This window comes from Rattus norvegicus, chromosome 19 (assembly GCF_021556685.1).
Source record: "Rattus norvegicus strain SHRSP/BbbUtx chromosome 19, alternate assembly SHRSP_T2T, whole genome shotgun sequence".
NCBI classification, from domain to species: domain Eukaryota; kingdom Metazoa; phylum Chordata; class Mammalia; order Rodentia; family Muridae; genus Rattus; species Rattus norvegicus.
Window position 1 is genome coordinate 44,388,046 of NC_141552.1, and position 15,458 is coordinate 44,403,503.

At 43.8% G+C, this 15,458-nt stretch overlaps 1 protein-coding gene across 3 annotated transcripts in view; it reads right to left on the minus strand.

The window, feature by feature from the left end:
- The window catches only part of Slc10a7 (solute carrier family 10, member 7), a 224,073-nt gene that overhangs the window by 55,872 nt on the left and 152,743 nt on the right, over positions 1-15,458 (minus strand).

Below are 15,458 nucleotides of genomic sequence, written 5' to 3' on the forward strand. Positions count from 1 at the left end.
CAAAATACAAGAGATGGAAGAGAGACTCCCAGACTTTCCTTGGTCAATGGAAATTTCAATTCTAAAAGAATTATCCAGAAACAAAATATCCAGGAGATCTGGGACTCTATAACAAGACCATATCTAAGAATAATAAGAATAGAAGATGGAGAAGAAACTCAGGTCAAGGCCCACAAAATATTTTCAATAAACATCACTGAAAGTATCAAGGTATGAGAAGCTTACAGAACACCAACTAGAATATTAAAAACTGCAAGAGAAAGAGACAATGGCAGAACTATTAGAGTTATACCTGACTCTTCAATGGAGACTCTAGAAACCAGAAGGACATGAACAGATGTTCTAAGTACTTACTCTGAGACAGATGCCAGCCCAGATTACAATACCCAGCAAAATTTCTATCACAATAGACGGAGAAAGAAAGACACTCCATACCAAAAGCAAATTCAAGCAGTATCATTTATAAATGCAGCTTGGCAGACAGCTTCAGAGCCTGAAGATGTTAACCATGTCCAAGAAAACACAAGGAATAAAAAATCACACCAGCAAATCCAAAGGAGGAGGAAGAAAACTCCATCAGAACAACAAAATAACAAACGGGTCACTGACAGTTCTGGACACCAATGGTTTCCATTCCACAGTAAAAGGACACAAGCCAACAAATTAGATACAATAACAACAGGACCCATTCTGCTGCTGCATCCACGAAACACACTTTGCATCCAGGATAGGTATCACCTTAGGATGAAAGAATGGAAAAAGAGATTCTAAGCAAGTAGACCCAAGAAACAAGCCGTTATAGCCATTTTAATACCTGACAAAATAGACTTCAAACCAAAACTAATCAGAGATAGAAAAGGACACTACATATTCAAAGGAAAAATCCACCAAGAGGATATTGCAATTCTAAACATCTGTGCACCAAACACAGGCACCCAAGATCATACAGTACACTACTCCAGCTCAGATCACATACTGACCTCAACAGGGACAGTGAGAGGCTTCAGTCCCCACTCTTGCCAATAGACAGGTCATCCAGACAAACTAAACAGAGAAATGCAGGAGCTAACATGTCATAAACCAAACGGACCTAACATATTTATAGACCATTCCACCCAAACACAAAGAATATAATTTCTTCTTAGCAGCTTGTGAACTTTCTAAAACTGACTACACATTGGACACAAAGCAAGTCTCAACAGATATCAGAAATTGAAATAATACCCCATATTCTATCTGATCCCCACAGATTAAAGCTGGATATTCACAACAGAAATGACAGAAATTTGACAGTTTAGAATTGAATATTTTCATTCAACATACAACATACCCAAACTTGTGGTACACAATGGTGGTTCTAAGAGGCAAATTCGGAGCACTAAGAGTGTGTGTGTGTGTGTGTGTGTGTGTGTGTGTGTGTGTGTGTACATATCAGAGATCTTACACGACACACCAGAGAGTTCTAAAACAAAAGGAAGAAATAATATCCCGAAAGAATAGAGGAAAAGAAATAATCAAACTCAGGTCTGAAATCAATAATATAGAAACACCAACAAAAACAATACAAAGAATCAAGGAAACAAAAAGGGGGTTCATTGAGAAATCATTTAAGAGTAACAAACCCTTAGCCAAATTTACTAAAAGGCAGAGAGAGACTATCCAAATTAACAAAATTAGAGATGACCTGGGGACATAACAACAGACACCAAGGAAATCCTGAGAATTGTAAAGACATACTTCAAAGTTCTGTGCTCCATCACACTGGAAAATATAGCAAAGATGGATAACTTTCTTGATACATACCACTTACCAAAAAGATCAGATAAGCAAAGTAAACAGACCTATAACTCCTAGTGAGATGGGAGTAGGAATTAAATCTCCCAACCAAAGAGAGTTCAGAGCCAGATGGTTTTAGCGCAGAATTCTTCCAGAATACTGATATTCCTCAAATTATTTCACAAAACGGCAACATGAGGAACATTGCCCAATTCATTTTATGAGGCCAAAGTTATTCTGATACCTAAGCCACACTAAGACCCAACAAAGAAAATAGAATTACAAATCAATTTCATCTATGAACAAAGATGCAAAACTTCTCAGTAAAACACTTGCAAACTGACTACAAGAACACATAAAAATACCATCCACCACGGTCAAGTAGGCGTCATCCCAGAGATGCAGGGATCCTGCAACTATGTAAATTGGTAAGTATAATCCACAATATTAAGAAATTCAGGAAAGGCTTTTGGCAAAATATAACACCTCATCATGATAAAAGTTCCCTGAAGGGGAAAAAAAAAACCCCTAGGATACGAGGGACAGACCTCAACACAGTAAAGAATTCACAGCTGACATCAACCTAAATGGAATGCCACTAAAATCCATTTTCAATAAATTTTGGTCCACCCACCAGGGACCTATGCTCATTTAATACCAGCTCCAGCACGAACCACTGACTGTCAGTGTAACCCTCTCCCAAACTGTGGCCTCTGGCCCCTTCCCTGTACACCTGACATAAAGTGAAGAAATGCAGAGTCACATAGAACAGGTGAGGCTGAGGAAGACACAGCACCTCTGGTCCGAACTGCTTCTTATGTGAAACTAAAACATTTAGGGTGGTGATTACACTACTTTATATCAAGCAGAGTGCCTAACAAATATGGTTGCCCCACAAACATTAACTCTGAAATTTCTTCCTGATTCGATGGTTAAAAACCGGAAAAAATTAGAGGTACCGGAGAAACTTAAAATAAAAAAGTTGTCATCAATGCTTCATTTACCGGGCTTAAAATGTCTGGGGGGAGGAGCAGGATTCCAGTGACAACTGCTGGGTGAGGCGATCCCTGTCTCCCTCTCAGCGCTCAGCTCACAGACCTCTTTCCACCCAACTTTACTCATACTTAAAACTTCATGTGCTCGGGATAGGTACATCAGTGGTGGAGTGTATTCCAAGCTGCTTTAGAAGCCATATTTCCTCTGTAAGCTCACAAATAAAGCTTACTGCAGTAATAGTTTTAAAGTAGCATGTGTTTTAATCTTTCCCGTCACAAGGCCATTATATACTTAATGTAGAAACCCACATTAGCAGAAGGCAGCAGAACACAGCAGTGGGCTGAGAAGGAAGCTATGGAGGATCTCCAGAGCCCATCTGTCCCTCAGAACACCTGAGACCTTTGAACTACTTGATTGGAAACGCAGGTTAGAGTGATCCTCCTCCGAGGTCCTGTCAGATGAGCGATGAGCCCAAGCTATCCAGGGATGCAATTAACTGGGTTCCTAAAGACGGAGGAAGGGAAGCAGGGAAGCTGGTTCTGAAAGGGGTCTTACTGCTGGAGTCTGATTCTTTTGACTTGGCCAACGGACCTACTGTGCGGTCAGTGTGAAGATTCAAAGGCGTCCCTGTGGAGGTTTCTCATTTTCTGAAGTGTCCATTGGCATCCAGAAGAAAGGACCCAGAGCGCCTGGCACAGGACAGTACATTAAAGCATTCGAGGAAAGAACACCTTCCCATCGTTCTGCAGGCTGGACTGATCTCTGATGCTGGAATAATTGCTTCCTCACATTTTAATGAAGGTCCTGATGTGGACAAAAGGACTCTAGGAATGATGGACAACTTGTTCCACGATGAGCTTAGCAGAGGCAACAGTAATTAGCACAACAAGCTTGCAAGTTCAGCATGTAGCCTGGGTTTCACCGAGATAACACATCTCATACTGCCAAGTTTTTAGACACAGCACATTAAACAAACAACTCAGTTACTGCTTAATTCCTTGTAGAAATATTGTACCTCAAAGCAGAAAATGCCCAAGTAGGTTGGTTTGGTGGCTTTAATAGCTTATACTAAGAAGAAATGAAACATAAAAACTCAATATATGAGAATCTAAATCCTTTATGTTCAGTCACTCCTGTAGGGAATGGAGAAAGCCTTGTGTGTATTTGTGTGTTTTTAAGTGCACTCGTGCACATGCTTTGTGTGTTTATAAGTGCACACGCGCACATGCAGGGGTATGAATTTTTGGTGTTGAGATGGCATGGCTATGACAAAGACCCCACACCTCATGGAAAAAATGGTAAACTCCGACCCCCTCTACCTCCAGGTGAGGCTTGGAAGGAAACAGCAAAGCCTTCCCTTCTGGCCTGTATGTGTAGAGAATGTCCTGAAGACTGCTCCTGTGGAGATGAGCTGAACCTGTGTCCCGAATCAAGCTGTACAACAGACTCTACCTCCACACATGCAACAGCCCTGCCTCTGTATCATAAACACGCTAAGCTGCGGTGTGCGAGCTTCAGGGTGCTCTGGCTTCTCCAACAGAGAACCCAGTCCACCCAACCCCAGCTGCTTCTGTATCTGAATTTTTCTCTTTCCTTTATTCCCTTACCGCCTCATCAGGTCAAATCCTTTCGAGCCACGCAAAAGACACAGCACACTCCCATGTGACCGAGCTCTTCTTGGCAGCCAGACCTTGTTCCAGGTGTTAGGGCCGAAACAGTGGACAAGGCACCATGCCCTCCTCTCAAGGGCTACTTCTCAAAAACAAGGTCATTGTGGCTGGAGAGATGGCTCAGTGGTTAAGAGCACTGGCTGCTCTTCCAGAGGTCCTGAGTTCAATTCCCAGCGACCACCTGGTGGCTTACAACCAACTGTAATGGGATCTGATGGCCTCTTCTGGTGTGTCAGAAGACAGCTGCAGTGTACTCATATACATAAATAAATAAATCTTTAAAGGAACCCAACAAGATCATGGTATGTCTATAATGTAACCCCTGTCTGAGGCCTAGGAAACATGGTGGAAGAAGGGGTGAAATTTTAAGAGCCAGAGGACCAGAATGTCTGCTGTGAGAGTGTCACCCACGAAATCACAATATGATTGGCTAAATAAGATTTGCATAATCAGCTGCAGTGGAAATGCCAACATGGATGGGGAAAGTGTACAAGACCCACTCTATATTTAGAGCTAGGTAATCAATGGCTGCAGAGACCAATAATCAGTTTTCCCTGAGGATGATTAACTCAGTTATCTAATCCCAAGTGGTCAGCTCAAAACACATTTGCATATGAGGAGCACAAAATGCACTTGGTGGGTGGTGAGTGGCTGTGAGATTTAAAGAGCAGGTCATGAATTTGGGAGGGCGTAAGGGCATCATGGGAGGAGTGGACATCCTATAAACATAGTACTCATGTATCAAACTCTCAAAGAATAAACAATTAGATGAAATAAGAGAGAAGATGAGGTCTGTGATCAGGCCTGCCTGTCACCCAGTACCCACGAGCTTCTGTTTCTGGAATGTTCCCCCTCCTCCCACTGACAACTGGATGCAATTTAAGTCTTATTTCTCAGGAATTCTTCGCAAAACTCATTCCAACTGCCAAATTCTTCCCTTGGCTTTTGTGGGCCACGGTTCCACTGAACCTGGGAGTCCTGGGCCACTCATATCCAATCTGTCTTTCCAGGGAAAGCACACGCTCCAGGTTGGAAGACTGTCTTGCTCATGGTTTACAGCCAGGGAAGTGCTCTCTCTACCACCTTAGAAACAACAGGACTAGTTAGACCACACATGAGTGACAGAGACCTGAGTGACAGAGACGGGATCTGGCAGGGCCAGGGCCTCAGAAGGTTCCAGGTGCTACTGCTGCTGCATGTGTACCAGGGTTCACACTTTGAGAAACACAACCTAATATGTACCATGTGTTCAAGACATGCATGTGTCAGTGTTTAGAACATAAGGCACCCAGGGAAAAAGGAGGCCTACCATGGTTCCTCTTCACTCTCCTAACATTTCTAAGATAAGTGACAAAGCTTTACGTAACTCACAGCTCAAGACCGGATCAGTCTGTCCTCCCTCCACCCAGTCATCTACTATGACTACAGAAGCGACATGTGTAGCACACACTGATCTAAATGCCTAATATGTATTCGACAGGTTGACTCTCACAGAACCCTCGTGAAGTGAGTCTATTAATCCCAGTTTAGTGGCTTATAGTTGAACAAATTGGACATGGTTACTGTAGCTACAATTGGATCCCAGAGGTATAGCTACAAAACCTTCCATTCAACTGCCCTGTGATTCCAGAAGGCTCAGAAGGCAGGCAAGGCAACAGGCATGGAAGGCACAGCTGGGCTCTCCTTTTCTTGCTGGTGGTGGGGGAGTAGGAGGGGGAGGGGGTATGAGTGAACCACAGGACACAGAAAACCATCCAAGTGACCATTCTCAGCACTCCCGAGAATGACACCTAACTAGTGCCCGCCTGGATCCATCAGAGGGAAGATAGTTCAGTATACACAATGGATGCCTTGGGGCTTTAGGTTTAATTCTGGCACAGCAAGGTTCAGTGGAAGCACAGCTGACTGCTACCAGTAGATTCCTGTAATAATGACTTCTCTTGGACAGGAAAATACTACTGGTCCAAAGTAACCAGGCTCAGAAAGACAAATAAATGACGGCTCTGAGGAAGGAGGCTGAGTGGCTGCAATCAGTTATCAACCCAAGAGGAGAAAACAGAGGGGGCCTTCCCAAGCCCTCCTGAGAGCGAGCAGACCTGTAAGATGTCACTCGCACGGGTCATCACCTGTTCTGTGGTGGGATCAGCCTGTTATCTGATGGGGAAACCCATTAGCTGCAGGCATCGCTATTGTGTCTCTTTTCTGCTATGAAAACATTATTGTACTAAATAATTTACTCCTGATGATTGACCTTCGCTTTCATTAGGATAAACAGAAAGAGATGTGTGCATCTCTGTACTTACACAGACTGGTAGATGCCAGCCAATCTCTTTTGCTGGAAAATCAGCAAGGACTAATGTGAAGCAGAATGAATGGTTTACTTACACACACACACACACACACACACACACACACACACACACACACACACACACTTTCTACTTCACATCCCAGGGCCCAGCCCTGGGGGAAGAGGAAGGGAGGCCTTGCCTATTATTGGAAATAACTTTCTTGTTACACTCATGAACACTCGTGTCTCCTTCCTGTTGTGAAAAGCAGCATTACGGGGGTGTCTTCTCAAGCTTTCCTGACTTTCCCTCTCCACGACTGTTCCTTCTCTCTCTCCCTCTCCCTCTCCTCCTCTCACAGGGGTTCAGACAAACAAACTGATGACGTCCCAAAGCTGAGCTTCTGTGTACACCAGGTGACAGATTCAATGTCAAAATTACTGGGATTGTTTTTTAATCAAGCTGAGTATTGATTCAGTTGTTTACGTCACACTAAAGTTGGTTACTGTATAGACACTATATTGAGTAGAGGAAATAATCTTTTATTTTACAGCTAAATGCTCAGCGTTTTTTCTTCTCTGACAAATAAAATAGGTTTTAAAGTTTTTAAAAATAGACAAGTATGTAAAGTTTGGTATCATTTACGTTGACTTGTCTTTTTTCATCTCTGAGGTGTAACTGACAAAATTATTCAACACACACACATGCACACACACATGCACACACACATGCACACACACATGCACACACACACACGCACAAACACGCGCACACGCACACACGCACACACACACACACACACACACACACACACACATGTTCTGGCTACCCCTGCCTCCCTGTTATAATTCAGTAAGTCGTGTGTGTTGTGGGTGGGGTGGGACACATAGCACTTACAATCGGTTCCACAGATTGTTACACAAAACAGTCTCGGAGAACAACCTCTGAATGAAGCTGCTCACACTGGGGAGGAGAGGCTACCTTGGCTTCATGAAAAGACGGCATTTCTGAGCTGAGACCATCTCAGTGTAATTCAAGGGCGAGCATCAAATGGCTGCTTCCCCTTTATGTGCTCTCTACTTACTGTTAACACTTTCTGCACCCCGCTCGTGGCAGCCGGTTACGCAACCATAAGTAGGATCATAATATAAAAATAATGGCTATCACACTCACGTGACATTAACAGCAGGGAGCTGGCTAGTTTTATGTCAACTTGACACAAGCTGTAGTCATCTGAGAGGAGGGAACATCAATTGAGAAAATGCCTGCATAAGATCAGGCTGTAAGCAAGCCTGTAGGCTTTTTCTTAGTTAGTGATTGATGGGAAGGGCCCAGCCCATTGTGGGTGGGGCCATCCCTTGGCTGGTGGTCCCGGGTGCTATAAGAAAGCAGGCAGAGCAAGCCAGAAGCAAGCCAGTAAGCAGCACCCTCCATGGCCTCTGGATCTTGCCTGTTGGAGTTCTGCCCTGATGTCCCTCAGTGATGGACAGATACCTAGAAGTGAAGTAAGCCCTCTCCTCCCAAGTTGCTTTTGGTCCATGGTGTTTCATCACAGCAATGGCAGCACTGACTAGGACAGCAGTATCAACTATTAGTTTCTAGTCACAGGGTGGAGAGTGGGAATGTCTACCACAGGCAGGGCATGAATGATGGCTGAGGACTCAGGCTGCTCCAACGAGGACCCCTCCTTTCGATGGACTCCTATTTAAACAGGGTTGGAATCAGAGGTGGATAGTTAACTTTTTCTCTAAACGTCTTTCACATCCTTGACTTCTGTTCGGCTCCTTCAAGGCAGTAATTATGCTTTCTGTGTCTTATGGAGATTGTAAATGTTCAGGAAATAGTAACTGAGTGCTAAGAATTGGTTTTAAAACTGTCTCTAGGTCGACACCTCTGTCTCCTGCGCGGGATACGTGTCAGCCCGGAGATCCCCATAATAGATCTCCGTAATAAACCTCTACTTTGCTTATTACATCCAAAATGGTCTCTCTGTGTCTGGGGTCTGCAATTTCCCAAGACTTGAGTAAGGGTCTCTCTTTGGGGATCTTTCATTTGGGGGCTCGTCCGGGATATTCGAGACTACCCCAGACTCCGAAGACCCCTTGGAGGCTAAAAGACCTACAGGTGATACGGAAAGAAGTCTGGTCACAGCTGGCAGCAGCCTATACCCCAGGGACCCTCGAGACATCTCATCAGTTCCAGGTCAGAGACTACAGCTACATATAACGACACGGAGCCCAGACACTCGAGCCTCGATGGAAAGGACCGTACCTGGTGCTGCTGACCACCCTGACAGCCGTCAATTCTCAGCCCTCAATTCTCAGCCCTCACCAGCCATGTACTAGCTGTTGGGGCTGAGAGCTGGGACCTAGAGGGAAACTCAGATCTTCAAAAGGCTCCCTAGACTTAATTTCATATTTGCCCTGAGTTCTATCAAGATAGGTGTGGGGATAGGCTTGATTTCTATTACAAATGATGTAACACTGCATATGTTAGTACTCCTAACACTTCTTGGGACTGTGCCTCAGGGATCACAATCTGTATAAGTTTAGAAGTTCTAAAAGCTAGTCATGACCTTGGTCTGTAGGTTTAGATAGTGTCCAGATTGGAATCCTGATGCTAAAGACTTAGTAAGACAAAAAAAAAAAAAAAAGAGTTGAGAATTACTTAAGGCTATCTAGGTGCTGCAAGGGCAGCACAAAGACATCTGCTGTTGTCCTACAATACAAGGCTTATAGAGAATTCAGAACTGCCATTGACTCAGATATAAAAAGAGTGAAGGACTTTTTAGCTGACCTCCAAGAATACCCAACCTCCCTCTCAAAGGTAGTCCTTCAGAATAGGAGAAGATTAGACCTGATATTCCTTAAAGAAGGAGTCTGTGTGCTACACTGAAAGAAGAATGTTGCTTCTATGCAGACCATTCAGGAGTAATTAAAGACTCCATGAATAAACTTAGAGAAAGGATAGACAAAAGACAGACAGAGAAGCGCATCAGGGATGGTTCGAGAGCTGGTTTAGTAGATCTCCTTGGATGACTACTCTGACATCTTCCCTTATGGGACCCTTCTTAGTTTTGCTTCTGCTTCTGATTATAGGTCCATGTGTGTTAAAGAAACTAGTTAATAGGTTTGACTCCTACAAAAAGATAGAGACGCTCAACAAGGTTGGTTTGAGTCTTGGTTCACTCGGTCTCCCTGGATGACTACCCTACTCTCTGCTATATGGCTGGGTCATTACTAATAATTTTCTTGGTTTTAGTTTTTGGACCCTGCGTGACCAACAGGTTAATTGCTTTTGTTAAAAATCGAGTGGGTGCTGTGCGGTTGATGGTTCTGAGACAACAGTACCAGTCAGTTAGGACAACTGGTGAGACCAAATACGAGACTTGATATCAAAATTCTAAGATTAGAATTACTTAGTAGAAGAAGAGGGAAAGGAAAATTATACAGATTTAAGGTTTAAAAATATGAAGTTAAAAGAGTAAGTTTCAAAATTCACAGACTCAGGGCTAAACACTGTGAAAAGCAAGTCCAGGCAGCCCCGCCCTGCCGCTAGGACTAACAGACCATAAAGATAAAGAAAAGGGATGCAGGAACCAGCCTGAGTTATCAGGACTGACTCAAACCATCTGGCAGAAAGGCACCTCCCCCAGCTTACTCAGAGTCACACCTTAACCAGATGTCCTTCAAACCCTGATACGCCCCTAGCTTCTAAAATCCTGTACACTCCAGTCAATACATACTCTCCTGCTGTGTTGTAATCTCACTGCCATGTTTAAATGAGCCAATCACTTATAGCTGCACCAGAAATTAGCCAATTGTGTGTAACTGCGCCAAACCCCCTAGCCTTCCCTATATAAACCCCTGACTTTTGAGCTTCGGGGTCGACACCTCTGTCTCCTGCGCAGGATACGTGTCGGCCCGGAGATCCCCATAATAGATCTCCGTAATAAACCTCGCCTTTGCTTATTACAAAAACAAAAAAAAAAAAAAACAAAAAAAAAAAAAAACAAAAAAAACCAAAACCTGTCTCTAAAGACTCAAGCTTCCACACATGTTCCACTATGTTCATAGCAGCCTTATTTATAATAGCCAGAAGCTAGAAAGAACCCAGATGCCCTTCAACAGAGGAATGGATTTTAAAAAAATGTGGTACATCTACACAATGGAGTACTACTTAGCTATCAAAAACAATGACTCATTTTGAGTAAGATAACCCAGTCACAAAAGAACACAAATGGTATGTACTCACTGATAAGTGGATATTAGTCCAAAAGCTTGAATTACCCAAGATGCAGTCCACAGACCACAGGAAGTTCAAGAAGAAGGATGACCAAAATTCAGATGCTCCCATTCCTTCTTAAAAGGAGGAACAAAAATATCCATAGGAGGGGATATGGAGGCAAAGTTTAGAGCAGAGACTGAAGAACACCCATTCAGAGCCTGTCCCACATGTGGCCCATATATATATACAGCCACCGAAACTAGGTAAGATTGATGAAGCTAAAAAATGCATGTTGACAAGAGCTGGATACAGATCTCTCCTGAGCATGTCAAATACAGAGGTCAATGCTAACAGCAAACCACTGAACTGAGAATGGGACCCCCTTTGGGGGAATTAGAGGACTAATTGAAAGAGGTGAAGGAGCTTGCAACCCTATAAGAACAACAATGCCAACCAACCAGAGCTTTCAGGGACTAAACCACTAGCCAAAGACTGTACATGGACTGACCCAGAGCTCCAATGCATATGTAGCAGAGAATAGTCTTGTTCGGGCACCAGTGAAAGGGGAAACCCTTGGTCCTGCCAAGGTTGGATCCCCAGTTCAGGAGAAAACCTGGGGGTTAGGGGGGTAAGGGGATGGATGGGGGAGAAAACACCTGTATGGGGGAGGAGGAATGGATGGGGGCTTATGGACAGGAAACCAGGAAAGGGAATGACATTTGAAATGTAAATAAAGAAATATATCTAATTAAATTTAAAAAAAAAAGAAAGCCTATTGAATAATGGGGGGGGGGGAGACTCAAGCTTCCTAGGTATTACCAGGAGAGCCTTCTACCGAGGCTGAACACCCTGTCCTGTCTTCTTTAACAGTTATGCAGTCTGGGTGAAATTCTGAAACATTTTGGGACCCGTTTTCTTCTCTAAAGATAGTCCTGTTTGCCACATTCGCAAAGAGGCTGTGGAGACAGCTGCTCAGTAAACATCACTCTGCCTGCCCCACTTCATGCTGTAAAATGAACATGGAGGTCAACCTGCTGACTGAGAGCCCTGAAGAGACAAGCCTGCGGGCACGTCTGTGAGGAGCACCGAGCTTAGGTTAACTGAGGTTGAAGGCTATGAGGGGGCTTGGGGGGGCATGAGTGTGGAAGTGCTCCCTCAGCAGTGTGTGAGCAGGAGAAAGCAGCTGAGAGCTTCATCTTCCTCTGCAGGCTCCTGAGTATAACAGACAATATCCCTGAGCTGTGAGCCAAAAGCAACCGCCCCGTCCTTACCCGCTTCCGTCAGGCTTGGCATAGCAGAACCAAAACATTTGGGAAACCAAGCTGACCTAAGCAGTGATATAAGGAAGCAGGCCTGTGCTGAGTTTAACAACTGTTGAAAGGAAATCTAGAGTCAGTCAGATCAATAAGACATAAGTAGGAGGAAATAGGCAGGTATGCATGCACAGTCTATACATATGTCTGCGTATGTAAGTGTTCCGTTGCCACAGGGACTTATAAATATCCATCAACTTGATGCAGGGCCAGATTGCTGAGAAACCAAGTCCTGTGAAATGGGTTGATGTAATGAGTGGGGCAGAGAAGCACCCACTTCCTGATGGCGTGCGCCCACTACACGGCCACCATGCAACATGGGTTTCAGGTTTGAACGCGCTCTCTTTCAGTCTTGTCTATCATGTGCTGTGAATATTAAATACCACGATGGTTACTTAACAGTGTTATTGACAGTCACCTTAAAGGGGGGAAGGACTGGCACATTACAGAGATGTTGGACACAGTCACACTGTGCACTTGAAAAGACTAGACAGAAGCAGGTGAGTCCCTGAAGGACACGGGAAGTTTCTAGATAGAACTTCTGTGATGGTTTATATATGCTCACCCCAGGAAGTGGCACTCTTAGGTGTGGCCCTGGTGGAGCAAATGTGTCACTGTGGGTGTGGGCTTAAGACCCTTCCATTAGCAGCCTTCAGATGAAGATGTAGAACTCTCAGCTTTGCCTGCACCATGCCTGCCTGGACACTGCCATGCTCCCACCTTGATGATGATAAATTGAACCTCTGAAGTTATAGCCAATTAAATAAGACTTGCCTAGGTCATGGTGTCTGCTCATAGCAGTAAAACCCTAAGAAACCTTCTCATGCTCCTCAAATAAAATTTTTCTTTTAAGTATAAAATTCATGTAAAAACCTACCTCTGGTCTATGAAATGCTTCCTGTTTAAGCAATCTTTAAAATACATTATTATGTGTGATACTAATCTTTCTGCCCTGACTTCTAATTATATATGCATGCATCCTAGGTTTTGCTTTTAACCCATAAGCTCTGTGAGGCAAGGACTGATCTTTCTAATATTCACAGTGTACAGTTAGGTTCTCACACATTGAGTAAAATAAGGAATAGTTTATTTAATGCTGAAAAAAGTGTAACTTATTTTCCAGGCAAATGAAAGGCAGAGCTGTTTGGGGCAGGCTGTGATGTGTGCTGATCCCTGAGCCATTGACCAATTCACAGCTCACCACCACGCTTCTGCTTTCAAGGAGAATGTACAAGCACTAGGCACCGGGGAGAAGGTCGTGGACAAGGCACACAGAGCATACTCCTGGCTGGGGGGGGGGGGTTAAAACCCACTGGACATCCTCTGCTTACAACACTGCTCCCTAATGGAAATTACTACAAAGACAGTAAGGAGTCTGAGCATGGCCACTGGGCTGATAAGCCCAACCCTCCTGACAACTCACCCCAGTTTCTGACATCGGTTCTTTAAAGCCTGCAGATTGGCAGCTTCGTGGTAACCTATGTCCTGAGACCCCTCCTGCTCTGTGGAGGTCTGTGATTGCTCTCCCCTTCCCCTAAGCCTTCATCTATGAATCTATAATAAACCTCTCTCTAAAGCTCACTCCACGTGGTCCATGTATTTCATTCTTTAAGTTCATAAGAGAAGCCCAAACTCTGGTTCTGGGAGGCTTTGGTGGCTTCTACGTTTCCTGGGACACTAGCCCCACCCCCCTCCAAGGCAAGCTCACCAAAAAACAAGAAAAACTGTCACTCTCAAGAACAACCTCCTACTCCCTTATCAACAGGATGGACCCTGATGTAGATCAGGAAACACGTTACCCTCACTAGAGATATCCCAGTTCATATTTTGGACAGACAGAGCTATTCTTTTATGCAATTATCAATTAGAAAAAAATTTTTTGAGTGGCTACCATTACAGCAGTGATCAAATCCAGATTAAGGTTGTGTTCTCTTGTGACTTTACATTCTAAATGGGAAAGAAAGATGCAAAACAAATGGATGAGTGATTAAGAGGCTGTGTAGTAATACATGTTAAGGATAATTTGCTATGGTGCAGCTTATGTGCCAACCTGACTGGGCTCGTGGCTGCCCACACAACTGGTTAAACGTTACTTGTGGGTAGGCCCTGGGTGTTTCTGGAACAAATTCCCATTCAACAGAATAGAACAAGTGAATTTCCGTCTCATAGGCGCAGGTGAGTCAGCAGCATCTAATCCATGAGCTCCTTCACCATTCAACCAGGCAGAGGAGGTACAACATTGCTACCCTTGAGCCAGGGCACATGTCCTCTAAGAATACCAGCACCCACAACTCCTCAGTTCTCAGAACTTGTGATCTGGGGTATGGTTGAAAGCGGCACCATTGGCTCTCGTGAAAGCTTCAGACTCAGACTGAAGCACATCCATCTCTGATCCTCAGAACTCCGGCAGGAGATGACAGGGCATCTAGGCATCCACAGCCACGAGCCAGCTCTCCAAGCCACCTTCCTCATGTACGTGTGTATACACACACACTTCTATTAATTTCTATAAATAGAGATAGTAATCTAGAGAAATGGAGATGTCTCTGGTTCTGTTTCTCTAGAGAGTCACAATTCAGAACAGCTGAGCGTGGCAGTACAAGAGAGAAAGATGAAATGTGTCACTTTATATGAAATAGCTAGGAATCTCTCTCTCAGGATGCCATCTGGCTGCAGACTCATGAAGCTAAAGGAGGGAGGCACCTGAGGGAAAGAAGCTAAGTGAAGTCAGCAGCAAATGTGGAGGGTGAGGATGGCCCAGTGCCGTGACCACCGACTGCCACAGTACATCAGTACATGATGACCTCCGACCTCCTGTCTCCTGTGCACCCCATTCTCCCTGCTTTTCTCTCTGCCACCAGCCTTCCTTCCTATTTCCCAGGAAATATAAACAATAAATAAATAAAATATAAACAATAAATAAATAAAATAAATATAAACAATAAATAAATAAAATAAATATAAACAATAAATAAATAAATAAATAAATAAATAACTCTAGAGTCTTCATTTTAGTTATGAATCAAATCTCCCCTCTATGACTGGACTGCTCTTCTTAATACAAATAGGGAACAAATTTTTTTTCAACTTAAAAAAAAAAAAAAACCCAAAACCTCTCGATCCTTCACTAACTTTGTTAAAGCTTTTGTATCCTTTATTTTAAAATTAACCCTGTTATCAATTATCCT